The sequence below is a fragment of the Mustela nivalis genome, assembly GCF_964662115.1.
Source record: "Mustela nivalis genome assembly, chromosome: 1".
NCBI lineage: Eukaryota > Metazoa > Chordata > Mammalia > Carnivora > Mustelidae > Mustela > Mustela nivalis.
This window is the reverse complement of record NC_139020.1, coordinates 167,783,892-167,810,803: the sequence shown is the minus strand read 5'-3', so window position 1 is coordinate 167,810,803 and position 26,912 is coordinate 167,783,892. Positions and strand designations below refer to the sequence as shown.

Below are 26,912 nucleotides of genomic sequence, written 5' to 3'. Positions count from 1 at the left end.
TGTACATTACTGCTTACCATGATAAATGCAGTCATTATCCATCAGTGTGATAATTTTGTTTTTCCTTCTTATGATATAATCGAAACCGGTTCAGTTTTTTAAAAAAGATATATATATCGATATATATATATCGACATATATATATAGATATATACAAATATATATCTATATATATATGTCGATATATATATATCGATATATATTTGTATGTTTTTCTGTCAACTTTCAATCCAGATCTGCTGATTTTTCTTTTATTTGTTTATTTATATATTTATTTGAGAGAGAAAGACAGAGAGCAAGAAAGAACACAAGCAAGGAGGAGAGGGAGAAGCAGGGTCTCTGCTAAGTGGGCTTTCATCCCAGGACCCCAGGATCATGACTTGAGCCAGGGACAGACACTTAACTGAGTGGGTCACCCAGGTGCCCCAAGATCTTGTGCTTATTTTTCCATTGGGTTGTTCTTTTTCTTTGATTTAGAGAAGCCATGCAACAAGTAGTTTCTGCTTTGTTGTTTTTTGACTTTGTTGCTTCTTGGTGTTTGGAAATATTTTTTATTTAATTGGCCTAGCCAATCTCTTCTTTCATAGATTCCACATCTTATAATCATAAGGACTTCCCACTCTCAGGTTATATGGACAATCTTCTACATTTTCACCTAATACATCTATAGGGTTTTTTGTTTTTTTCTCTTTTCTTTGCATTTATTTTCACATTTTGCTTTTATTAATGTAATTTTTTTACTAATGTAATTCTTAAATTTATTTCTTTCTAGTCTTTTATTTTACTTCTTTTCTTCCTTCCACTTTTCTTTGCTTTATATATTTTGCTACTTAAGTTTTCTTTTCTCATTCCTCTTTAGTGACTTGGAGGAGATACATCCTATTTTTACATTCCCTAATAATTAACTCTCAGTTTAAAAATAATCTTATTTGAAGTTGTATTTATGAGTCATCACCAACAATATGACAGTATTTCTGAATGTTTCCTTTGCCAAGTATGGTAGGCAAAATTTCAAAAAAGTCAAAGAATTTCAAAGATTCCCATCTCCTGGTTATTCAATCAAGCAATAATCTATGTAGTGCTATAAAGAGATTTTGCAGATGTCATAAAATATTAAAATAGATTATTCTAGATTATCAGAGCAGGTCCTGTGTAATCACCTGAGCCCCTAGAAGTAGAGGAGGAAGGCAAAAGAATTAGAGAGATGAGTTTGGAAGAAGGAGAGAAGATGAAGCAAGAGATTTCAAGTGGGGAAACACATCCCATATGATTGGTTTTGAAAATGAAGGAGAGGATTGTAAGAAATACAGGAAGCCCCAGAAATTGAGAATGACTCCTGACACCAGCAGGGAAACAGGACCTTGATCTTAACTGAATCCTGCCAAGAGCCTGATTGAGCTTCAAGTAGAATCCCTCCCAGACACCTCAGAAACGAATGCAGCCATGCTGACACATTGATTTCAGCCTGTGAGACTCAAAGTAGAGAAGCACTGAACCCGTCAGCCTTCTAACACCCGCCTAACTAACAGAACCGTGATATAATAAATGCATATTGTTTTAAACCACTACATTTGTGAGTCTGTCATGGTGGTAACAGCAAAATTAATACAGCAGGCAGTGAGATTAGCTCAATCTCAGTTTTCCTTTACACACCATCTTATCTGAGATTTATTGGTGTGATCTTGAGATTTGCATTGCATTTCACAAGTGTTAATTAGGATTAGTTTTATTTTTAAACTATTTCTTTGTTCAAAGCCAGTCTTTCAGTAATTTTATCCAGTTTGTTTTCTTGGCACTTGTATATGTAAGAGTATTTATCTCTTACCATCAACGTAAATGACAGCATATTGGTAGTGAATTTTGGAATCATACATTTTCTTTTTCATAATTTTATTCACATTACTAAACATGCTGGAGAGGAAGCAGCATCCCCCCCCCCTTTTTTCCATATTGTTTTTCTATCTAGATATTTGTTCTTAAAATTTGTATATTGACTGAAATATATATATGGGTGACTTTTTGTTGTTATTAATCTCACTAATTAATTGGCAAGATCTCTGCATCTACACTCAAGAATTTTTCATATATATGGCTTTAGGAATTGTTCAGTTTCCTTACATTTTGGTCTTTGAGGACTTTAATTTTCTCAGTTCATTTCATTTGCAAGTTAGTGATATCTCATAAACTATTTTAGGAGAGATTTTCAATTTCTGAAACCCAAATGCTGGTTTATAAGTGGTACCTGGAATATCAGCCTCATCTGATATTCCACATATAATGACTACTTATTTGGGTGTCTATGAGAATAACAAAATCACTTGTGAAATATTTAGAAGCTTCATATCACATCTTCAGATCTGCATGGCCTTTTTCGAAAGACTGTCCATGTCTTCTATTGGTAAGGGCAGTAATCCCAGTTCTGGATTTAAAAAAAAAAAATCACTTTCACATCTATCATCAATAAATATTTACTGTGTATCTATTATATGACAGGTCCTGAGATTCATCAAAAATATAGGAGAACATGAATATCAGAGTAGAAAGTATATTGATCCTTCTCTTATTGTATCGCAAATTACCACAAACTTACCAACCCAAAACAGTACTCATTTATTATGTCACAGTTTTTACAGGTTAGAAGTCAGGGCAACACTACAAGTCTGCAATTACTGTATCAGCTTCCTTTACAGTGTCATCTGAGGCTTAAGGGGCCGGGGAGGGGGAGATCTACTTCCAGGCTCAGTTTGATGCTAGAATTCATTTTCTTGTGGCCGTATGACTCAGTGTGTCAGCTTCTTACGGTGGGGCTAGAGGCCAACCCTAGGTCCTGGAGGCCTTCCATAGGTTTTTGCCATTTTGTCCTCTGTTTAGTTGTTGCTTTTTCAAGGACAGTGAAAAATTTTCTCAACCCATTTGGCTAAGATGGGGCCCTACTTGACATAGCATAATAACAGGAGCAATATCCCATTAACTTTGTCATATTCTATCAATTAGAAGCAAGTCAGAGGATTTACCTGCACTCAGGGAGGGAATTATTCAAGGGTATGGATTATTCAGTGTGTGTCTACTGAATAAGATAATCTGAAAAGTGAATATTCTATTTGAAATTGTACAAAACAAGCTTTCTGCCCTATTTTTTATTATGTTCAATTGATTCTCTCATTTATCTACTTTGTAACTGTGAAAGTCCTCATGTTGTGTGATACTCCATAGTCAGCTCCCAGGGAATTTGCATGATAATAAAACTCTATTTTAAGGGTTTTTATTATTTCATCACAAACATTTGTTTCAGGATCAAATCATACAAAGCTTAAAAGTGGCATTACTCTAATTTGCTTCCATAAATAAATTTCACTTACTATTAAGCATATTCAGAGAGCATTCTCAAGGGCATTCTGATTTAGCTAAGACTTGATAGAGGTTAAAGAGTCACCTACAGATTAGAAGAAAATGGATTTCAACTGGAATATGTGGTATAATTTTTATTTAAATTATTTTAATAATTGCAGTATTCTGCCTATTTAACTGTAGAAGTCTTACTTGGTCATATATCAATCTTTTCTTGTATTAGGTATAATTTCTTTTTGGATTGCCTTTTACCATTTGTAATTTTACCATTTTTTTATGAATCTGTGAGAAATTACAAGGATACATATTGAATTCATATTCATCCATATTGAATGAAAGTTTACAGTTTAGACATTTAGAAAATAAGGGTCAATCATTTATTCTAGAATAATTGGGCAACTCTGTACAACATGGTTTTTAGAGTTCTAGCAGATAGTAGAGTAACTATTGCCTTTGTAGTACCTATATGACTGTGTTTAACATCTCTTTTTTCAATAAATTCACAATATTTTCGCAAAGAAGGTAAAGCAGTGAATTCTTAGAAACCTAGAATTTTGTCCTCTGCCTACCTTTCAGTATGACTTTGGATAAAGTACTAAACTTTTCCCCTCCTTTGATTTCCCCATCTGCAAAATGGAAAAATAACATTACCTTCCCCATGCGGCTCTTAGTGTTAAAATGAAATGGCAAAAATAAAATATTTATCAAAGTGAAAAAAAAAATACAATAAGAAATAAACAAGTAGGAGTTTTTTTTTTTTTTTAAATTAGAGTTCTAAAAGGCATGAAGAGACAGCTTTACTATCACATGTTAGCATCAGAACAAAATTGTGAGAGGAATTTTCACTGGTTGTCATATTAGATCAGACATTTTTAATTGCAACTGACAGAAATACGACTCCCCAAACCAGAGAGATAAGCAACATAGTGGCTTAGATGATTCAAAAGTTCAGGACAGTTCTTAGCTTTAGGGATAATTGTGTTCTTGGGCTTAAAAACTTTCAGAATTAGGTTTTCTCCACAATCTACCACCTACTTTAGTATGAAAATATTCACTGAGTCACTGATTCTCTCACAGCAACCTGAAAGGCATTCCTTCACAATTTGTTTCACAGAAAAAATTTATGTGATGAATCCATCACTGAGCATGTGACTGTGATGAGGTGATTTTAGTGCTAAGGTTCCCCAATCTTAGCACTGTGGGTGAGGCCAACCCAAACTGAGGCACGTGGTTTACGAATGGATGAGGGGAATTGTTGACATCACAAGGCGGGAAGGGTCAATGCTAGATATTATACCGAAAAACAAAAGAAGAGGTGTTCAGTACAACTACGTTTAAGATGAATGCCTGTGTTTGTGGGTAAGTTATAACCATTTTCTAGTAAGAAATAGATATTATTCTTGGCTAATACTAACAAAACACAAATCTACTAGGATAGGGGCCAGAAATAAAATACAAGAAACTAGGTGGGAAAACAGTATTCAGGAATTTCAGGACACAGCATCGTTAGGAATTCAATCTCGGGCTGTTGCTTAAGGAATCTCTGAGAATTTACTACAAATTTGTTTGAAAGGAGAATCAAATTCTAGAACAAAAATGAATTATTCCCCTAGCTTGGTTCATGTTTTCATCCTTTGTCTAGGATTGGGGGAATTATGAGAGAATCTTGTACAGCAGCCCCACTAGTAATGTGCCCAGTGGGAGAAGAACAACTTCCCAAATCAAAATCTGAGGGGCTGTCAAAAGACATGGAAATAGATATTTGGCACACAAGAATACAGAGGAGGCCTCTAGAGCCATATTCTTCATTCTCATGGTAGAGTCCTTTTTGATAGAGGTATATGGAATTTGGAATTAAGTGTACAAGGTTTTAACCATGGGTCTATTCCCATGAATGTGATATCAGATACATTACTTACCATTTCCATTCCTTGCCTTTCTCAGTGTGGATAGTGTTGGTACCTACATTTTAGATGTCTAGAATGGGAAAGGATAGTAGCTTTGAGAATGATGTTATGAAGATATCATTAGCTACCTATTAATTAGCTAAGATATTAGTAGTTTTATTAAATAATATGACAAGTGTTGACATTGTAGTGAATATTTATTTTTATACAAAAGGAAAAAAATCAGACTTTTTCTTGTAATACCTCATGGTGTCATGCAATGGTAAGAGTCATGGAGTAAGAAAAAGTGGACTTGAGTACTTTTCCCTGATGTCCACTGTGATTGATTAAGAACCACTTAAAAGTGACCTTATCTTTCTGGCTTCAGCTGAAGAGTTGGTGTGGGGGAAACTCATGGATCTTATGTTTACCTTGTAATATCAATACTTATGACAATAAAACAGGAAGAGGAGAAAGACAAATGGTTACTCTCACAGAAATATTTTTATCATTAGATAACTTTTTGAGCATTGATTATGTAAAGGCACCAATTTAAGCACTTCTTTGTATTAATTCACCTCCTACTCATAACACCCCTATAAGGTAGACTATTTTATTATTTCTTTCTTATAACTGAGGAAATATGTCCAGTGTCTTACATCTACAACCTTGGAACTAGGATAGAAACCAACAACTCTATACATATTTGTTAAACTGCCTCTCGCTACACATGAAGATGCTAGTTATTTATCAATTATCCTAATTTAGTAGAATCTAGGTGTTGGAAAATTTTTGAGACTGAATACTGTCTGAGAAAAATTGGAAAGTAGATGGATTTTAATGCAAAATTCTCTCTGGAGAGGAAAAAAAAGCAGAATAATGATGGAAAAGATAAAATGAAGTTCTTCCCTTCCCCAGCTCAGCTCACATTAGACACATTTTTTTTTTCTAGTTGTCAGAATTTTAAAAAATATTTACGCATTTATTTTAGAGAGGAAACAGGGGAAGAGGGAGAGAGAGAGTCTCAAATAGACTCTATGATGAGTGCAGAACCCAACATGGGGCTCAATCTCTCAACCTTGAGATCACAACCTGAGCCAAAACCAAGAGTTGGATGCTTAATGGACTATGCTACCCTGGCACCCCTGTTGTCAGATGTTTTTTTATGTTTTGTTTTGTTTTTTTTTCTTTTTTTTCCTTTTTTGTTTTAAGATTTTATTTATTTATTTGACAGGCAGAGATCAAAGTAGGCAGAGAGGTTGGGGGGGAAGCAGGCTCCCTGCTGAGCTCCATCCAGGACCCTGAGACCATGACCTGAGCCGAAGGCAGAGGCTTTAACCCACTGAGCCACGCAGGCACCACTTGCCCTCTCTTAAGATACACATTTCTGGGGGCACCTAGGTGGCTCAGTGGGTTAAAGCCTCTGCCTTCGGCTCAGGTCATGATCTCAGGGTCCTGGGATCGAGCCTCTCATGGGGCTGTCTGCTCAGCAGGGAGCCTGCTTCCCCCCCACATCTCTGCCTTCTTCTCTGCCTACTTGTGATCTCTGTCAAATAAATTAGTAAAATATTAAAAAAAAAAAAAGTGGGCAGGATTACATCATGCTGGGTTTTCATACCGTCAAGGGTCAACAGGTAGATATTTTGTATAAGTTACTTGAATTCTAGTCATATGATTAAGTATATACCAGTGAGTGTTTCTTACTGTCTAATTCTGAGTGAAGGTTCATTTTTTAGTAAGGGAAGCATTTGGTATAACTTTGATTCTTCTCCTGCAAATGTTCCAAGATTCATCTGAACTTATGAGAGCAGTGTGAAAGGTAAGGAGAAAGTTGGACATAGATTACAAGTTGAATGTAGGCCAGTAACTTGAAGAAAGCTTTCAGAGAGATTTTATTTGTATAAGAATGATTTTTTTTTTTTCCCCTGAACAGCATTGTGTGACTTGACAGTGACCTGGAAAACTTATGTGTTAAGGATTTTTTACAAACAGTATTAAGTGTGCTGCAGGGAAGAAATAATGGAGCAAACCAGGGTTGTTCATGTAGGAGTACTTCTGGGAATCAGCTATTGGGTTAAGACCTGATGGTATATTTATGAGCCTTGTAGTGATGGAATAGTGATATAGGCCATTACCACCTCAACTGGACCGCAAGAAACACCATTCACACCTACCCATCCATTCACTTATTCACAGGAGCATTGAAAAACTACCCACCCAACAGGCTCAAACTCCCAAACTTGGAGCTATTACAAAACAGTATGTACATGAGTGTATGTGTGTGTTACAGAGAAGACAGAAAGACATCTAGAGGCAGAGAGGAGGGCTCTGTGCACCAGCTCTGTCATGTTTCCTATGGAAGGCTGTGAGCCTTGAACACTGAAGTAGCACTCTGTGAATCAGGATATGAGTTAGTGATTCCTAGACACCAGTCATTTTTCTTGTTGCATACACCCCATGATCCATCCTATGAATATGCCTTACAAAGATTACCTGAGTAAACTCGATACCCAGTCAAAGGTGTCTAATAGTACAATGTCAGCACTTAAATATATTACTTTAGGATTTCATCCAATTGGCCATCTCCAACATATGAATAGATGGCATTCTATAATATTTTTATCTGAATTTTTTTTAATTGGGAGTATATGATTTTTCTCTCAAAAACAGCTTATATTGATAGAGTTCCAACGCTGACCAATGAAATTATCTTTGCTGGGATGTTCCTGGAGTGATGACATGACAAATCTATGGACAGATCACTATAACCACCAATAACAGTGACAGTCATCACACCAGGCATTTACAGAATACTACAGAATTTCCATGTACTGATTTTTTAAATTCTCACAACATCTCTATAACACATTATATGATTATCTATTTACATATAAGAAAACTAAGGCATTTAATGTTTGAATAATTGCCCAGAGACCCCTGATTAGGAAGAGGCAGATCTGGATTCAAGCAGGCAGTCCAGCTCTAAATCTGCCCCCTTAGCTACCACCCTCCCATGGGTCCTCAGTTCAACACGTATCAAGACCCGGTTTATGTTAGGCACCACAGGAGATAATGATAAGGGGCAAGGAGTCTCATCCATGGGAGCTGCTGAAGAACGGGGATGTGAGCAAATAACTATGTGCAGCTCACTGAACAGAAGTATGTCAAGGATAATCAAGTAGGACAGAGAAATAAGTGATTAACTATGAAGAATCAGGAAAGGAAATACTCCACGGATATGGCAACATCTGAATGTCTTTTGATGCACGGGTAGCAGTTTTGACAAATGAAGGGAAGGGATGTTAACAGACAGGGGAAGTAGCACCTGTGAGTAGTATGGAGGCATGAGACAGCTTTCTCCTGTATATGGGAAAACTCTTTTCCAACATCTTTTCTTACTCAAATGTTGTTTAAAAAAAAAAAATCAAATTCACAGTGTTGGCTCTGGATTGACTCAAAATATAGATCACTTTTTCCCAAAATGTAGGTCAACTTTTTAAAAGGTTAGACTGAGCTTTTTTAAAGTTATTATTCTTTTATTAATGCTTCATTTATTTAAAACATTGTTAGCACAGTTTAAGGAATGTACAGATTGAGAGAGAGATCCAGGGATTTCCCATATAACCTCTGCTCCACACATGTCTAGCCTCCCCAGGGATTAAAAACTCCCACCACGGGGTGCCTGGGTGGCTCAGTCAGTTGTGTGTCTGCCTTTGGCTCAGATTGTGATCCCCGGGTCCTGGGATGGAGCGCCACATTGGGATCCTTGCTCAGCAGGGAGCCTTCTTCTCCCTCTCCCTGCACTTCTGCCTACTTGTGATCCCTGTGTCAAATGAATAAATTAAAAAATCTTAAAAAAAAAATAAAGGCTCCCACCAGAGTGGTATATTTCTTAATAATTACTGCCCAGTGTCTGCAGTTTACATCCTTGGTGTTGTACATTCTGAATTTGGACAAAGGTATAATGACATGTATCTACCATTAGAGACTCAGTCGGGACAGAGATACAATAAAAAATAGGACAGACTGAACCTTTATTTTCCCTTACGCCCATCATCAACTCCCTTCTAGATCCGTCTAGGTGAGAAGAATCTCTTTGGAAATGGGGAAAACGGGCTGAAATGTCAGATGATAAGTGGAGAAATGTAAAGTGGGACAAGGTTTTCTTGGGATCAGTTCATATGGCAGAATATAACTCAATCCACATCCTTTCGAATTTCCTGAGACATTGATGAAGGGCTCTTGCTCACAGTATGTAGTGAAAAACTGTTGAATATTTTGGGCCATATTTTCCATGTGCCAAGCACTGTTGAGTGCTTTTCAAGATTTAATTCAGTTGATCCACTCAACAACCTGACCGCAAGAGCTGCTTTGCTTCAAAACATTTTGCAGTTGTAGGTAACACACTTGCTAAGAAGCAGAGCAGAGATTCCAACTTGGGCCTGATAGACTCAATTTCAACCTGACAAAGATGAACTTGCAAGCCTCCTAAGGTAGCCTTGTCATGACCCCTTCTAGATGGCTGTCTTCTGTGGATCTTCAGATGGTAGTGAAGGATGGGTATTTATGGATACTTATGAGTCCCCTGATGAGAGAGTGATATTAAAATAGTTCTTTGTGTTGAATGAACTTAAAGCTGTTAAGTTTTGGTTTGGACTTTTTTTTTCTTCAAAGGATTTTTTTTTTTTTTTTTTTTTTTTTTTTTTTGGTTTTACTTCAAAGACTGATTATATGTTCTTGAAATAGAGAGTGGAATATATATGTCCTAGTTCAGAATTCTGGGAAACTTTGTAAGTAATTGAAGTTACAGAATTACGTTTTGTATTGAAAAAGCCCAATTTATTTAATCTGCTTACAGCAGTGTTCCAAGATAAGATTTGTCAGAAGGCTAAAAAGTCTTCCCAACCACTGGCAAATTCTTCTAAATGGATGCTTTGATTAATTATGATCCTTTCACTGATTAAACATCAGTGACTAATCTCATATAGTGGGAAATAACCACTGCCATGATTGTTAGGAAATACAGGAAAAAGGATGCAGAGAATAACATGGAGTTCTGATTATGATATCAGATTATACCAGCTATTGTAGCTGAGGTTTCTGAAAGCCTTGCAGTTTATTTAATCTGAACTGTGAGAATAAATGTCTGTAATAGCTATTTTGAAAAACCATGTAGTCTGTGTAATTGTACCAACTATGGTCAATATAGTAATAGGCATTTATGGAATATCTATTCCATGTGAGACGCTCTGCTGGAGGAAAGTGTCAGATGGAACTGCTCTATTTAGTTTTCATACAGGCTATGACTTTTGAACAGGTCAGAGGTTTTGGGTTTTTGTTTTTTTTGTTTTTTGTTTTTTTTTTTTTGCAAACAAAATTATTTCAAATTGTAGTGAGTAGATCTAATTACTGGACACTCTAGGTTGGAAGGTAGACCATTTAATCCTCCCCTCCCCAACTGTTGTTGAATATCCCTTCACCTGCAGCATTCCTTCTGAGCAGCTAACCTTGTCTTGAATACTTCCTGGGTGAGTGTTATATCCTGTTGTAACTCAGAGCATTTTCAAGTACTTTGGAACATTCAGTTTTCTTCCTGCAACTTCTACCCATTGATTCTAATTTTAGTTGTTCCATATTCTACTATCTTTAACACAGTTTAAGATCTTTAAAATATAAACCATCAGGATAGTCAAAGAAAAGAGATTCTTAAGCAAATTGAATGGGACTGAAGAACTCAGAATTATGCCCTATATTTACCCAGAAACAATGCTTTGATAAAATACGAAAATATAAAGTAATTTTCAGAAATGGAAACCGATTTTGATATTTTGACTTGGATTCTGAGGTTCTTTAGAAAATGTGTATTACTTCTTCAGTGTTCATTATTACTTCACCTGAGGAAAGGAAGGTAGTGGTTAATGTGGATTCCAAATGCATGGTTTAGATTCCCATCCTTACCACTTAGTAACTGTACCATTTGTGGTGAGTTGCTTACCTCTGTGGGCCTCAGTTTCCTAACCAGTAATAATAGTACCTACATCCTAAGATTGTTGCATGGGTGTGACAATGTTTATAAAGTACTTAGCAATGGTCCTGGCCCATAAAAACACACTTACTGGAATTGTCAGTCAACAAATGTCCGTTGATGATACTTATATCAAGTATCTTATCTAAGGAGTGATTCCCCCCCAAGTTTTTATTTAAATTCTAGTTAGTTAACATGCAATGAAATATTAGTTTCAAGTGTAGAATTTAGTGATTCATCACTTAGATACATCACCTGCTGCCCATGATCACAATTGCACCCCTTAATCCCTTGACCTATTTCCCCCATCCACCTCCCCGCTCTTGTCCAGCAATCATCAGTTTGTTCTCTGTAGTTAAGTCTTTTCCTTGCTTTGCCTCTCTCTTTTTCTTTTTCTCCCTGTGCTCATTTGTTTTGTTTCTTAAATTCCACATATGAGTGAAACCATATGGTATCTGTCCACTGAATGACTTATTTTGCTTAGCAAAATACTCTCTAGCTCCAGCCATCTCATTGCAAATGGCAAGATTTCATTCTTTTTTATGTCTGAGTAATACTCCATATACATATACCATATCTTCTTTATCCATTCATAGATTGATGGACATCTGGGCTCTTTCCAAAATTTGGCTACTGTTGATGATACTGCTCTATGCATCACTGTGCATGCATCCCTCTGAATCAGTATTTTTATATCCCTTGGGTAAATAGCTAGTAGTGCAATTTCTGAATCATTGGCTAGTTCTATTTTTAACTTCTTGAGGAACCCCATACTGTTTTAAGGAATCATTCTAAAAATAACATTATGTGATAACATATTTTCTAAAACTTTCATTTCTCCATATATTTTTCTAGCAACACCGAAAGAAAATGATTTCTTTATGTTTTGGGATAAAAATCATTATTTTACAAAACACTATTTAGTTGCAAAATACTGTTGCTGAGAGATAATTTGTTAACTAAGCGAAAGATTTGTGAATTTTTTGTAGAATATACTCTCCAGTAGAGATGCTGTTTTGCTTTTACTACTTAATATTCTTGACAGGTGCCAGATCAAAGATTCCTTCATTGCACTCATTAAAGGTTTTTTTTTTTTTTTTCTTTGAATTATTTTAGGACAGGACTCTGTAATATGGCATTCATCGATCTTTTTTGTTGGTTGTTAGAAGACAGAACTCCTTATATTATTTATTTATGTCGCCCTTCTGTAGACCCATTTGGTATCTAATTATTACCTAAGCACTTCCTACCTTAGAATAAAGTTTCCAGTCTAAAAGTTAGAAAACTAGCTAATACTTTTTGCCTTAAACCTGCATTATCTTGCTCGTCATCTCTAATCCATCAGATAATAAACAACAGGAATGACCAGTGATTCCCTTCCTTTCTAGTTGCATTTTCTGTGTCCCGGTATTTGTACATAGTCCTTCATGCAATGTGCCTTCTGCAATTTTCTGCTCCCGTAAATAGCATTTTTCAGCTCTCAGTATGTAAGTCAAGATACTCATTGTATTTGGTACAACACTTTTCGTGCATGGGTAAGTATAGTCTTTTGCTTCTTAACCTTTTCTGAAGAGATCTGTTTATCCTTATAACTTGACCACCACTTGTGTAAAATTCTTTAGTACTCTTAAATATACCTAGGCTCTCCATTATGCTGTAATACTTACCAGCCTTTATCTCTAGCCTCCAAGGACTGTGCTCATGCAGAGTTACACCAACACCTCCAGGCATGTGGCTTCAGCCACTGAGCAGATCCTTCATAGCAAGTGACAGCACAACCCTCACTTGGCATTTATAGCTTGCTTCTCTATTTAACACATCACAGAAAAGATGCAAATTCATTCAACTCACAACGGAAACACATCCTATTTTTGAGCTGCCTACGCAGATAATATTCATCATTTCTAAACTAGATGTAAAGAATATAATGTACATATAATTTGTTTTTCAGCCAGAATTAAATCTATTTGGAGTTTAGCTTTTCTTTGAAAGAAAAACACAAGCTGTGAAGAAAATGTTTGATTGAATTCTAGTGCATAAGATTGATCCACATAGCAAAAGCTGTATTAGGTGCCTAGGATGTGCCATTGCTCTTGACCTTTTAAATACTTTGTCTCATTTTATCTTTACCATAAACATGGACAAATATTGTTCTCCCTTTCTTTTCTCTCTCTCTCTCTTTTTTTTTTTTTTTTCAGAAGAAGGAGATGTGGTAGATTGGTTATGATCTTAATTTTTTATGCCTCCTATATCCATGCCCTATGCAGTACAATTTGACAACAACTTTTTTTCAATTTAAATTCAACTAACTAACATATAATGTATTATTAGTTTCAGAAGGAGAGGTCAGTGATTCATCAGTTGCATGTAACACCTGTGCTTTTTGCATCATGTGCCCTCTTTAATGTCTGTTAATCAGTTACTCCCATTCAACCATCCCCCTCCCTTCCAGCAACCCTCAGTTTGTTTCCTGTGATTAATCATCTCTTATGGTTTGTCTCTCTCTCTGATTTCACCTTGCTTTATTTTTCCCTCCCTTCCCCTATGCTCCTCTGTTTGGCCTCTTAAATCTCACATATGAATGAAATCATTTAATTGTCTTTCTCTGATTGACTGATTTTGCTTAGTATAATACCCTCTAATTCCATCCACATAGTTGCGAATGGCAAGTTTTCATTTTTTTTGATGGCTGAGTAATATTCCATATGTATACATGTATATGTATATATATATATATATATATATATATATATATATACATATATATGTATATATACACCACATTTTCTTTATCTATTCTTCTGTTGATGGACTCTTGGGCTCTTTCCAAGTTTCACTCTTCTGGACATTACTTCTATAAACATTGGAGTGCAGGGTCCCCTTTGGATCACTACATTTGTATCTTTGGGGTAAATACCTACTAGTGCAATTGCTGGGTGATAGGGTAGCTCTATTTTTAACTTCTTGAGAAACCTCCATACTGTTTTCCAGAGTGACTGTACCAACTTGCATTCCTACCAACAGTATAAGAGAGTTCCCCTTTCTCTGCAACCTGGCCAACATCTTTGATAGCAACTCTTAATAAGAAATAGGATTTCCCCTGCTGCTTGAATATGAACTGCCCTTGTGAGTTGCTTTGACCATGAGTATGTGGCAGAAATTGACAATGTGCCAGTTTCCGATCTGGCTCTCAGAAGGCTTTGCCTCTTTTTGCATTGTGTTTTTGAACCCTGCTCAGATGTCATGGCAACAAGCCCAGGCTAGCCTAGTAGGTGATAAGAGATACATAACCAGTCCCTATCCTTGCCATAGCCAAAAGCCAGCCAAATAACCACTAAACATATAAGTGATATCTTTCCTAGAACACCCAGCCTCTGACCCAGCTGACCAGAGACACAGGATTCTATTATTAAAGATCAACGAATCTTGGCCCAGACAGGTGGAACCACTCACATATTCCTGGATAACAATAAATGTGTACTATTTCAAACCACTGTGCTTTGGAGCAGATTGTCATACAACAATGGTTATCTGATATAGCGGGCTTTTTTCCTTTTATTACTCTTACTTCAGTGACCCAGTGCATTGATGCTGCTAATGAAAAAAAGGGACAAAAGTATTATTAAATGTTTCCTGACATGCCACTCTGTGAGAACAAAAGTAAACTCATTTGGTCCTCAGTGAATGTCTTAGCTTCAAAATAATCTTACCTCCATTCGCATATGAAGCAACTGTTATTCAGAAAAGTTGCCTTACACCAAGTCAGCTGGGTCTTAAGTGGCAGTGCCAGCATCTGAGTACAAGACTAAAGTCCCTGTTCTTTGCCTTTTCATATTTCTCTTGCCCCCCATCCCTTTAAAATGATGATGTTTAGTAGTTGCTTTAAGAAAGGTTCAACTCCAAGTAGTCACTATTGGATGCTCTAGGAAGTCTACAGAATAGCTGATAGATAATTATTATATTTTTGAACCCCCTACGTATGGGCCTAGCCCAGGTAGTAAAAGGGGCTAGTGGTCTGTGGCTTATGGTTTGTTGAACTGCTGGTGTAGAGTATGATATGTTACTCACTGTTGTGTATCAGTTTTGCCTTTCTTTTGGCTTCTTACTGCTTTGGCTGGATTTCCAAATGCTGTGGAGCCCAACCTAGGCTGAGCCTTTCTGAGAATTCCCCTTGCATTTCAATTCGGGCAGGCTATTCATTCTTGCTGCTTGCAGCTCCTGCAGAGACCCTCATGACTGTCCCTAACTCACCACCACCATCTCTTAAGAACATGATCTAAGGGTCTGTTCACAAGAGACATTTTTGGTCTGGAAAAATTTTCTCAAGACTCTGAAAGATTCTACTTAACTCGTTTCCTGAAAGTAGAGGTCTGGGAGCAAGAGACGTAGGGGTTAAGACTTTGTATTCCTTTTTCCAGAATCAGGGTTTTCTTGCAAGGCTTTAATTCACAAGTTAGTTCTGCCCTCCTAAAATCGGAGCATCATACACTATACCAAGTGGTCTGGATGTAACTTTTGATCACAATTTCAATTACTTTTGGCTGCAAGCAATCCCCCAGATTTTAACAAGCGTTCTAAGAGTAAAGGCACTCTGTCATTTTATCAATTAATTTTCCATACCCAGTCAGAAATAATGCCCAACGATAGCAGATATCCACCATCCCCAGTTGTTTTCCATCAAATATCCATTAATTAGGAGTGGCAGAAATTTTTCAGCATGTATGGGTTTTGGTGTTGGTTTTTTCTCATGATTGAATTTCCTTTTGGTTTGACAATATTTTAGAGATAGCAGAGGCAGATCAAGGTGGTATGGGGCTGAAACTTACTGAAACTTAGAAGACCTTCTAAATATATAAAATTAGGTATAGGGCAATTGTAAGGATTTGTGCTAATGAGGGGCCTCTGAGCTTAGGCATCATTAACTTCACAGGGCATTGTGATCATCTAGAGGCATATTGGAAATCTGTGGATATAGAGGGGAAGTCATACCATTCAATACTTGCTCAGTGCCTTCAAGCAAGTGAAGTGAAGTGAGCTAAGTGCATGCTCATTCATCCAGGAGTGAATAGTGGGGCCCGGACACCCTGGAGAAGATAAACCTATTTTTATTTTATGATTATATTTATTTATTTGACAGAGAGAGGTCACAAGTAGGTAGAGAGGCAGGCAGAGGGAGAGGGGGAAATAGGCTCCTTACTAGGCAAAGAGCCCAATGTGGGGCTCAATCTGAGGAACCTGAGACCATGACCTGAGCTGAAGGCTGAGACTTAACCCACTGAGCCACCCAGGTGCCCTGAAGACAAACCTTTTCTCAAGAAGGCAGGTGCTATTGCTCGTCAGCTAGCCGTGGTCATACAGGAATGAAGGCCCCGCATTGCAACATCCTCCACTTTTTAAAGCGTCTAGACAGACATATGGCATAAATTTTAAATCTGAAAGCTCCCAGTTTTAAATGCTCCAAATAAACATGTCTGTTGTGAGTAAATTGTGACCTGTAAAATAGTTTTTTTTTTTTTAATGTTTGCAAGAAGACATAGAAAGTCATTTGAAATAATGAATGAGGGAATTACATAATTATTAATATATGGTTAGATCTTGGCATAAATTGAAGATCTAGTTATTAAGAACCATGTATCTCCATCAGCAACATAAGTCTCCCATCTGTAACATTGATATAGGATTTAAAAGTCTGTTTTTTACATTGCCTTTCTGGAAAATGTCAGTCTGGCTTCTGATTGCTTATTCCTTCACTCACACTCTCTCACATGGTTCTTTACACGGTGCTTGGCACATACATAAGCAGCCAGCATATGGTTGTTAAATTAATTAAATAAAACATAATTTAGCCAAAACTTACTTCAATGTTGTTTGATGGTCTTTGCTTGATCTCCAATTTGAGAGAACCTTAATCAATGAACAAAATGGCATTTTTGATCAAAAATGATCAAATTTTGATCATTTGATCAAATAATTTTGATCATTTGATCAAAAATGTTGAATTTTGATTTCTATAGGGCTTGTGAATGAAGGTGTAATCTGTAGATTACAAGTATCTAAGTGGTAGTGATATTAGTACTACTCATGATAGTAATAATAATAACAAGAACAATAATGAGTAAGTAACAATGCTTATATGTGCCATGCACTTCGTTGAGGGTTTTGCACATACCTGTTTACTTTATACTCATTATTGACATTTGCTATCTATAGAGGAACTTATTTTCATGTTTAAATTAGGAATTAAAATATATATATATATATATATATATATATATATATATATATATATATGAAATAACTGAAAAAGCCATCCCATAAACCTGAGGTCAAGAAAGGAAAAGGATGGGGGCACCTGGATGGCTCTTGGTTAAGTGCCTGACTCTTGATTGCAGCTGAGGTCAGGATCTGAGTCCTGAGATCTCACCACTTCTGGCTCAAGCAAGGTGATTGCTTGAGATTCTCTTCCTCTGCCCTCCCTACACCCCTTCCCATTCACATACTCTCACACTCTCTCTCTCTTTCTTTATCAAGTAGGTAAGTAAATCTTTTCTTAAAGATTTTATTTATTTATTTGAGAAAGGGAGAGAGAGAGAGAGAGAATGGGCACGAGCAGATGGGAGAGACAGAGAGGAAGGGAGAAGCAGACAATCCGCCGAGCAGGGAGCCTGATGCTGGGCTAGATCCCAGGACCCTAAGATCATGACCTGAACTAAAGGCAGACGCTTAACCTATGGAGCCACCCAGGTGCCCCAGGTAAGTAAATCTTTTTAAAAAACAAAGGGAAAGGAAAACTTAAAGGAAAGATTATTTACTTTTCTATTAAACATACTCAATCAAGATATATTTGTTACCAACTCTGAGCTTAATGCTCAGCTAACCACGAGGTTGCAGGCTTGGGTGGACTAGCTAGTGAAGGTGTGAACAGATGAGATGCTGATTCTGAATTTTCAGAACTGTTATAAACTCCCATCAGCATGAAAAATGGGAGACTTAGGAAGCTGGTGGTACTTCAGTTTTGCCAACTGAGTAAGTCACATGGTTGCTCTAACCAGCTTTCCAGGGCATCCCTCCAGATTTCTATTTATGCACAGATGCATGCTTTGGTTGTTAGAACATTTCAGAGATCTGCCAGCTTTCGAGGGCCCCAGCTTTTTCATCATGCCTCAGGAGTAAGTTTCTCAGCAACACTAGCATATAGTGACAGTAACTACACCTATTTTTTCTGTATCACCTGCTGAAATTCTTGGTTTCTACCCATGGAACTTTTTTACATCTTCAATGAAATGGAATGGAAGCAGCATCGTTATCTCTGAGAAAGCACAACAGGCATATGTACCACCAACTGAGCCATTAACTTATAATCCTTTCTGAGCTAAAAGGTTTTATCTGATTCCCTGCAGGATATATCTTAGCATCATGAGATTATTAAACAAGGGTTTCAACTTAAATAATGATTCTCTGACTAGCAAGAGCTAAATGGTCCAGAGGGATACCACATGCTATTTATTTACCAGGAAAGGAAGCCATGGAGGTTCATAATATGGGATCTCTTACAAGGTGTACACCTCAAATTAGAAGACCGTGGTTGAGCGCCATGTGGCAAAAGAACCTATTTGTTTTATCAGAAAATATCAGATTTGTCATGGTCTTTCTCATCTTTAAAATGATGGATTTGTGCTAGAGGATGAATAAGACCTCTTCCAGCATAATGCAGTGTATTTTTCTTTGTGACACTGGATGTGCCCACATTCAATCTATGTCTCGCTTTCTGCTATAGACTTTTTGAATGCCATTCCTTTTTGTTTGCAACTTCAGACAATTTCCTTGCACATGGGAATGTAATTATTGATTATTGAATAGTAATCAAATGATGGAAACTTTAATGTTGACAGGGACTTTAGACTCAGTATCTATCTATTTTGATGTGTTTGCAGTTTTAGGTGTTGAGTTTTCTTAAAACTGGGTGCTACCATCTATTTTATAGGTGAAGTGATCTGACCCATTTTAGAAAGTTTTTTTTATGTACACTCATCACTAATGACCCGGTGTGTCCCAGTGTTGTGTGTTCAGTGTGTCTCCATTTGTTAATTATGCCTTTCCTTTTGTTTCTTTTAGTATTGACATAATCCATTTCCTATCAGGGTTATACAATATGGTTTTGGACTTGGCTATTGGAATTTTGTGGCCAAAATTGACCATGTGGATTCATAAAATGGTATAGATTAAAAATCCTTTAAAGATACCATTTTATGGCTTTCTTATTTAACATATGGTAAAAATGAAGTTTAGAAATATTAAATCATTTGCATAAGGCAATGCTTTCCAAACATTTTCATAGCACTTCACAGATGGAAGGTAATGATATGCCCATGACAAACTGAAATAACCTTTTAAGGTTGTTAGTAGGTATAGCCAACCACCTGAACAACTCTAATGGCTGTGGACCTTTCTTGCCTTCCTAAAGCCTGAAAGATTAAGATGTAAACACATTTTTTTACTCACTTATGACATAATCTATAATCCATCATTTTCAAAGCTCCAACCTAAATTCAGCTGGCATTAGAGTTAACCAATAATCCAGTCTCTATCATTTTAAGGTAAAATGGTATATTGCCTCATGCAATATAGGCAAGATTGAGGCTTGATGCTTTGGATCAGACCTCACCTTCAATTCCTTAGCTCAAGTTGTCTCTTGTCTTATTGTATGTTGATCCCATCTTCAGGTTGATCATCTCATGATGGCAAAATGGTTTCAGCAATTCTAGACTTTTCAGAGTTCTGGGATAAAATGCTACAAGAATGAGAAGTCCCTTTCCAGAATTCCTGTAGAAATTCTTCTGATATTTCATTGGTTCTGAATGAAACATGAACCTATACCCAAAGCAATCAGTTTGCTCAGGGGACTGTAAATAACTGATTTCTTTAAGCTAAAGTCATGCACTTTACTCCTGAGTCAGGATCAGCCTAAATAAAATAGACATCCCACAAAGTAAAAGTATAATTACCAAAAGAAGAGAGAATGGATGGCTGGTAAAATAATAGATATACTCTGATTTCCAAAACCTACATTTTCTGGTTTCTATATTACTATGATTTTTTATTACATTATTTTCAAGAGAATTGTAAAAAAATGCTTTAAAAATAACTAAATGGAAATCTAGAACTGAAAAATGCAGTTTTAAAGTCATACACTTATTAAATGAGAGTAACAGCTCATTGGAAAAAAGATTCTTTGATCAATCAGTTTGAGGAAAGATAAATAACAATCATCTAAATGAAGCTCAGATTGACTGAAAAAAACTGAACAAAACCTCAATCACCTGTGGCATAACATCAAATAATGTGTGTGTGTGTGTGTGTGTAGACACACACATATACATATATACACACATATATCTGTGTATATGTGTATACACATACATGTGTATACATATGTATGTATATGTATATATACATATATATTTAGACTCCCAATAGGGTTAGGAGATAAAAAGAGGCAAAAAATAACATTGGGGAGGGTATGGGTTATGGTGAATGTGTAAGCCTGATGATTCACAGACCTGTACCCCTGGGGTAAATAATACATTATATGTTAATAAAATAATTTAAAAATTTTTTAAAAGAGGCAAAAATATATTAGAATAAGTAATGGCAGAAATATCTTAAAATGATGAATAACAATTATTTGTAGATCAAAGAATCTTATTGAACCTCATACAATATAATGCAAAGAAAATCATATCTAGGCACACCACAGTCACACTGCTGAAAACCAAAGAAGATGAAACTTATCAAAAGTGGACAGAGAAAAGGGAAAAATGTAAAGAAGAATAAACAATGTCCTACTTCTTGTGAGAAGCAATGAAAAAATCTTTAAAATGCTGAATTAGAAAAGAGAAAAGGAAAAGCTGTAAATCTAGAGTTCTATATCCAGGGGAAATATCTGTGATGGTTAATTTTATGTATCAGGTTGATTGGTCTAAGGGATGCCTAGATAACTGGTAAAGCATTATTTCAGGGTATGTCTGTGAGGTTGTAGATAAAAGATATTAGGTTTTGAATCAGTGGACAAATAAAGAATATTACCCTCACCAGTGTGGGTTGGTACTGTCCAATCCATTAAGAGCCTGGATACAACAAAAAGATGGGGAAGGGAAAATTTGTTCTATTCTTAAACAGATATTCACCTTCTCCTGCCCTCGAACACTGATGCTCCTGGTTCTCTGGCCTTTATTCTTGAGCTAGGACTTATACCGTTGGCTCCCCTGGTTTTCAGACCTTCAGGTTTAGACTGGAATTACTCCATGGGCTTTTCTGGACTCCAATTTGCAGATGGCAGATCATGAGACTTATCAACCTCCACAAACACATAAGCGAATTCTTTATCAATCAACCACCTCCTTCTTTTTACACACACACACACACACACACACACACACACACACACACACACTCCTGTATGCTCATTTAGACAGACAGAGAGAGGAAGGGAGGGAGAGAAGGAGAGTGGAAGCGGTGAGACAGAGAGAGTGAAAAGTATGTCTCCTTTTGATCCTGTTCTGTTTCTCTGGAATACCCTGACTAATACAATATACTTTAAAAATAAAGATAAAATAAAGACATTTTCAAATATGAAAGTTGAGAGAATGAATCTCAACAATCCTACACAGGAGGAACCAACATAGAGAATTCTCTATGTATGAGGAAAATGAAACATAATAGAAATTTGGATCTTTGGAAAGGTATAAAGAGCACTAGAAATGTAAATATGCAGACAAATATAAATCATTGTTTTTTCCTATTCTTAAATTCTTTGAATTACATTTGAGTATTCAAACCAAAATAATAGCAACGTGTTTAGGGCCTTATAACACAGAGAAAACAAAGATTACAGTGTTAGTAAATGAATTCGTTATTTAAACATTTCTTAAATTGCAAGTGTCTTTGAGATAACATCAGAATAATAAAATACTTATAATAATTTGAACAAAATATGTATGTGACTTTTACCTTGAAAATTTTAAGACATTGCTATGAAGAATTAAGGAAAAATATAAATAACTGGAGAATTATAACTTGCTTATATTTAGAAAGACTTAATATTACTAGTTCACCCTTAAGTGCATCTTAAACAAAAAACTTTTCCTTCTACATGAGAACTTGAACTTAGTATCAAGATGGAATTTGGTATTGGACTAAAGGGAAAATTAATTAAATAAAAAAATAATTAGATTTCTACAGAGTTTTCTATCTCTGCTCCCCTAGAAATATGAAAAAGATGCAACATTAACTATATGATAAATGTAACCCCAGAATAGCATCTGCCTGGGAAGTAATATAAATTCCTGATAGAAAGACTTAACTTTTGATTTCTTTTAGTCAAGTGAATCCTATATATTGACATATCTCTTGCAGGAGTCCTGGAAACTAAATCCATGATATTGTTACAAGAGATACTGGCTCCTATGTGCATAGGGCTAAGAAAGGTGAGCCTCACATCCACAGTGGGGATCCTGTTTCATCTTCCCTCAACTGTCATCATTTGGTAGATCAAAGACAGTAATTCCTGGATGGTTATTTGTACAGAAATAAGGACTACATGCAGTAGGAATCCTGACCTGTGTACTGCTGCCAAGTCCTTACCTGATTTGAATCCTTGTGGATAGACAGGTACCAGCTGTGGACTCACGCCTTATGAGTCTGAATAAGGTGTGAATAGATCTAAGACAGCTCCCTATGTCAATTCTCCAGCTGATCTGTAAATTCAATACAATTCCAGTCAAACTCCCAGAAGGATTGTCTTGTGTAGAGATTGTAAAAGCTAATTCCTTAGTTTATATGGAAATGTAAGTGATATGGAACAGCCAGTAGCCCAAACAGGCTTGAAAAATGAGAACATGGTTGGAGGACTTACTATGCCAGATTCAAGACCTATTATACAGCTATAGTAATCAGGACAATATCACATTGGCATAAAAATAGAAAAATAGACCAAATCAATATAATAGAACCCAGAAATAGATCCACACATGTCAACTGATTTTCTACAAAAGTGCCAAGATAATTCAATAGTGTTAGGAAAGTTGGTGTATTTTGTTTTTTTTGTTTTGTGTTTTTGGTTTTTTTTTTTGTTTTGTTTTGTTTTGTTTAGCCTAAGTTGCTTGATCAACTATATATCTATATTTTTAAAAAAAAAATTCAACCTTATCTCTCAACATACATAAAATTAATCAGAATCATAAATGTATTGTAAAACTTAAGACTATCAAGCTTTTAGGAAAACAAAATATGTGAGAGTATAATTAACCCTTGAACAACATAGGTTTGAACTGTATGGGTTCACTTACAGAGGGTTTTTTTTTCAGTTAAGTACAATATAATACTATAAATGTCTTTTCTCTTCCTTATGATTATTCAAGTAAATTTTCTCTAGCTTACTTTACTCTTTTTTTAACTTTAAACAAATTTTTATTACACAAAGGTTTTCACATAATTGAATATTTCTCTACTTTGTACACAATTATTCTTACTCTCCACAGAAAGGCTGCTTCTTAACTTTTCATCTGGTGATGGCAAACACTAAAATCCTGATTTTAACAGAATAGTAGTAAAAATGCCTCAGTGATTTAAGTTGAAAGCAGTACATTGGTACATGGCTCTTGCACTCAGTTATCAGGAATGTACAAATGTCTTTATTCGGAAATACAAAATAAATTATCTTTAGGCATGGACAATGAGGCAGTAAACCATTATATGTTGTCAACTAAAACCAGTAACTGATGGTTATAGTGATTTTCTTAAACATCAGCCAGCCTTTTCGTCAATCATTTCCTTCAACTGACTTCTCTGAAGTTATGGGTGAGGAGCACAGCATGGGCTTCCTCTCACAGTTCATTAATAATGGTAATTCCTATTCTAGGAATCAGAACATGCCACCTCCCATACCCCCTCCCATTCTACCCATTCCACCCATTGCTGGTTCCTTCTCTTCTTTAAGAATTTCAGTGACTACAACTTCTGCCATAGTTAACAGAGAGTCCACTCCAGCAGCATCCAATAAAGCAGTTCTTACAACCTTCGTTGGATCATTGATTCCTTTTTTCCACCATATTCACAAAATCTCCAAGCATAGCATCATAACCAACTTCTGGGGAACTCTGCATCATTTTCTCAACTATCAACGATCCTTCCACACCTGCATTCTTAGCAATGGTCATTGCAGGAATTTTGAGTGTTCTCTTAATAATTTCTATACCAATTTTTTGATCTTCGTTAGTTGGAGTTAAATGAATCCAAGGCTGGAGTGCACCGAAGCAGGGCACAACCCCCTCCCAGAACGATGCCTTCTTCAACAGCAGCTCGTGTAGCATTGAGAACATCTGTAACTTTTTCTTTTCATTCACTTCAACATCACTTGTCCCACCAACCTTCAACACAGCTACGCCATCTGAGAGTTTTGCCAAACGTTCATTCAGCTTTTCCTTTTCATATTCACTAGTTGTAATATCTAACTGCTCAATGATTTCTTGAATACATTTTTCAATTTGAGCCTTGTCACCTTTTCCTTTTAAAAGCATGGCATCATCTTTGGTCACAATGACCTCTCCAACTTTTCCTAAGTCGTGAGGCTGAACATCTTCAAGATTTAGAGTCAATCCTTCTTCCCCAAAAACTGCACCACCAGTAGCAATAGCCATGTCTTTAAGCTGGTTCTTTCTATTGTCACCAAAACCTGGAGCTTTGACTGCCACAACCTGAAGACCAAATTTTAGCCTATTCAAAACGAGTGTATTCAGAGCTTCTCCATCAACATCTTCAGCAATTATGACCAAGGGCTTATGGTGAGCATTGGCAATTTCAAGAGCAGGTACAATGGACTGGACACTAGAAGTTTTCTTTTCACTCAATAGAACATAGGCATCCTGGAATTCACATTTCTGACCTTTTGAGGTATTAATAAAGTATGGAGAAATGTAACCTCAATCAAACTTCATGCCTTCAATAATTTCTAATTCATCATTTAGTGTTTTTCCATCCTTTACTGTGATGACACCCTTTCTTCCAACCTTTTTCATTGCATCAGAAACAATGTTGCCAATTTCTTTGTCTCCATTTGCAGAAATGGTAGCAACCTGAGCAATTTCTTCAGGGGTTGTCATGGGTTCAGACTGCTTCTTAAGTTCAGCAATTATGGCATCAACAGCTAACATCACACCTCTTCTGATTTCCACAAGATTAGCACCTTTGCTAATCTTCTCGAAGCCTTCCTTGGCAATAGAGCATGCCAAGACAGTAGCAGTAGTGGTGCTGTCCCCAACCTCTCCATTTGTGTTATTGGTGACATCTTGAACAAGTTTAGTGCCAATATTTTTGTATTTATCTTTTAAGTCATTTGACTTTGCTATGGTCACACCATCCTTTGTCACTTTGGGACTTCCCCAACTCTGTTCAATAATTACTGTTCTTCCCTTTGGCCCCATTGTAACGGCTACAGCATTAGCTAAAAGGTCTACACCTTAAAGCATTAAGGCTCGGGCATCTGCACCAAATTTTACATCTTTGGCATAGGCCTGAGTGAGATGAGGAGCCAGTGCTCTGGACACAGGCCTAATTTGGCGAAGGACTGCGGGCAATTGAAGCATTTCTGCAGGGCAGCGGCAGAGCATGTGCACGGTGAGGGAGGCCGTCGGAGAGGAGTGAGGGCTAGCTTACTTTACTTTAATACTGCAGTATATAACATATAATATACAGAATATGTATTACTTGAGTGTTTATATTACTGGTAAGACTTCTGGTCAGCAGTAGGCTAGTAACAGTTGAGATTTTAGGGAGTCAAAAGGTATGTGCAGATTTTCAACTTTGTGGGGGGTCACTTCCTAATCCCATGTTGTTCAAGGGTCAGCTGTATATATGCATGACTTCAGTGTAAGAAGAGATTTCGTCAGCATATAAAGCACTAACTAAATTATAAAAGAAAAAAATGGGTAAGTTAAACTTTGTCAAACCTAAAAGTTCTGCTCATTAGTAAGATAACCTACATACCTAGAAGGAAAAAATATGATAGTATGTAAAATAATATATATACCTCATACTTTCTTTTTATAAATTAAGAATGTCCCTGGGTATAAAAATATATGTTTATAAAAAATAAAAAATTAATAATTCAAAAAAAATAGAATGTCTGCATGCCTACATATCAATAATAAAAAGACAAAGAATCCAGTAAGAAAAGGTCAAAGACTTAGTGAAAATTTCACAAAAGTAAGCACAAAAAGGAAATAAGAATTTGAAAAGTACTCGATGTCATTACCATCAAGAAAATGCCAAATAAAACTGCAATGAGATGCTAGCCTACAACTACTGGAATGACTAAAACTAAAACTAAAAAAAAAAAAAAAAAAAAACAGCAAAAAAATACTGACAGTATCAATGTTGTCTATAAGCTAGAACTCTCATATCACTAGTGGGAACATCAAATGGCAGTCATTTTAGAAACACATTCAGTAGTTTCTAATAAATTTAAATTCATACCTGGACTATAACCCAGCAATCTCACTCCTAGTTTTTATTAAAATAAAAAAATGAATGCATGGGTCCACTTAACGACTTGTGCATAGATACTCATAGGACCTTTATTCATTATGGTCAAAACT

General features: G+C 36.2%; 1 protein-coding gene and 1 pseudogene across 8 annotated transcripts in view; one reads left to right on the top strand and one right to left on the bottom strand.

Moving 5' to 3' along the window:
* Nucleotides 1-26,912, top strand: part of GRM7 (glutamate metabotropic receptor 7) — a 924,866-nt gene that overhangs the window by 384,723 nt on the left and 513,231 nt on the right. The window lies entirely within an intron of this gene.
* LOC309840751 (60 kDa heat shock protein, mitochondrial pseudogene) lies at nt 24,182-25,932 on the bottom strand (annotated as a pseudogene). The gene has a single exon. The product of its transcript is annotated as a 60 kDa heat shock protein, mitochondrial pseudogene (transcript).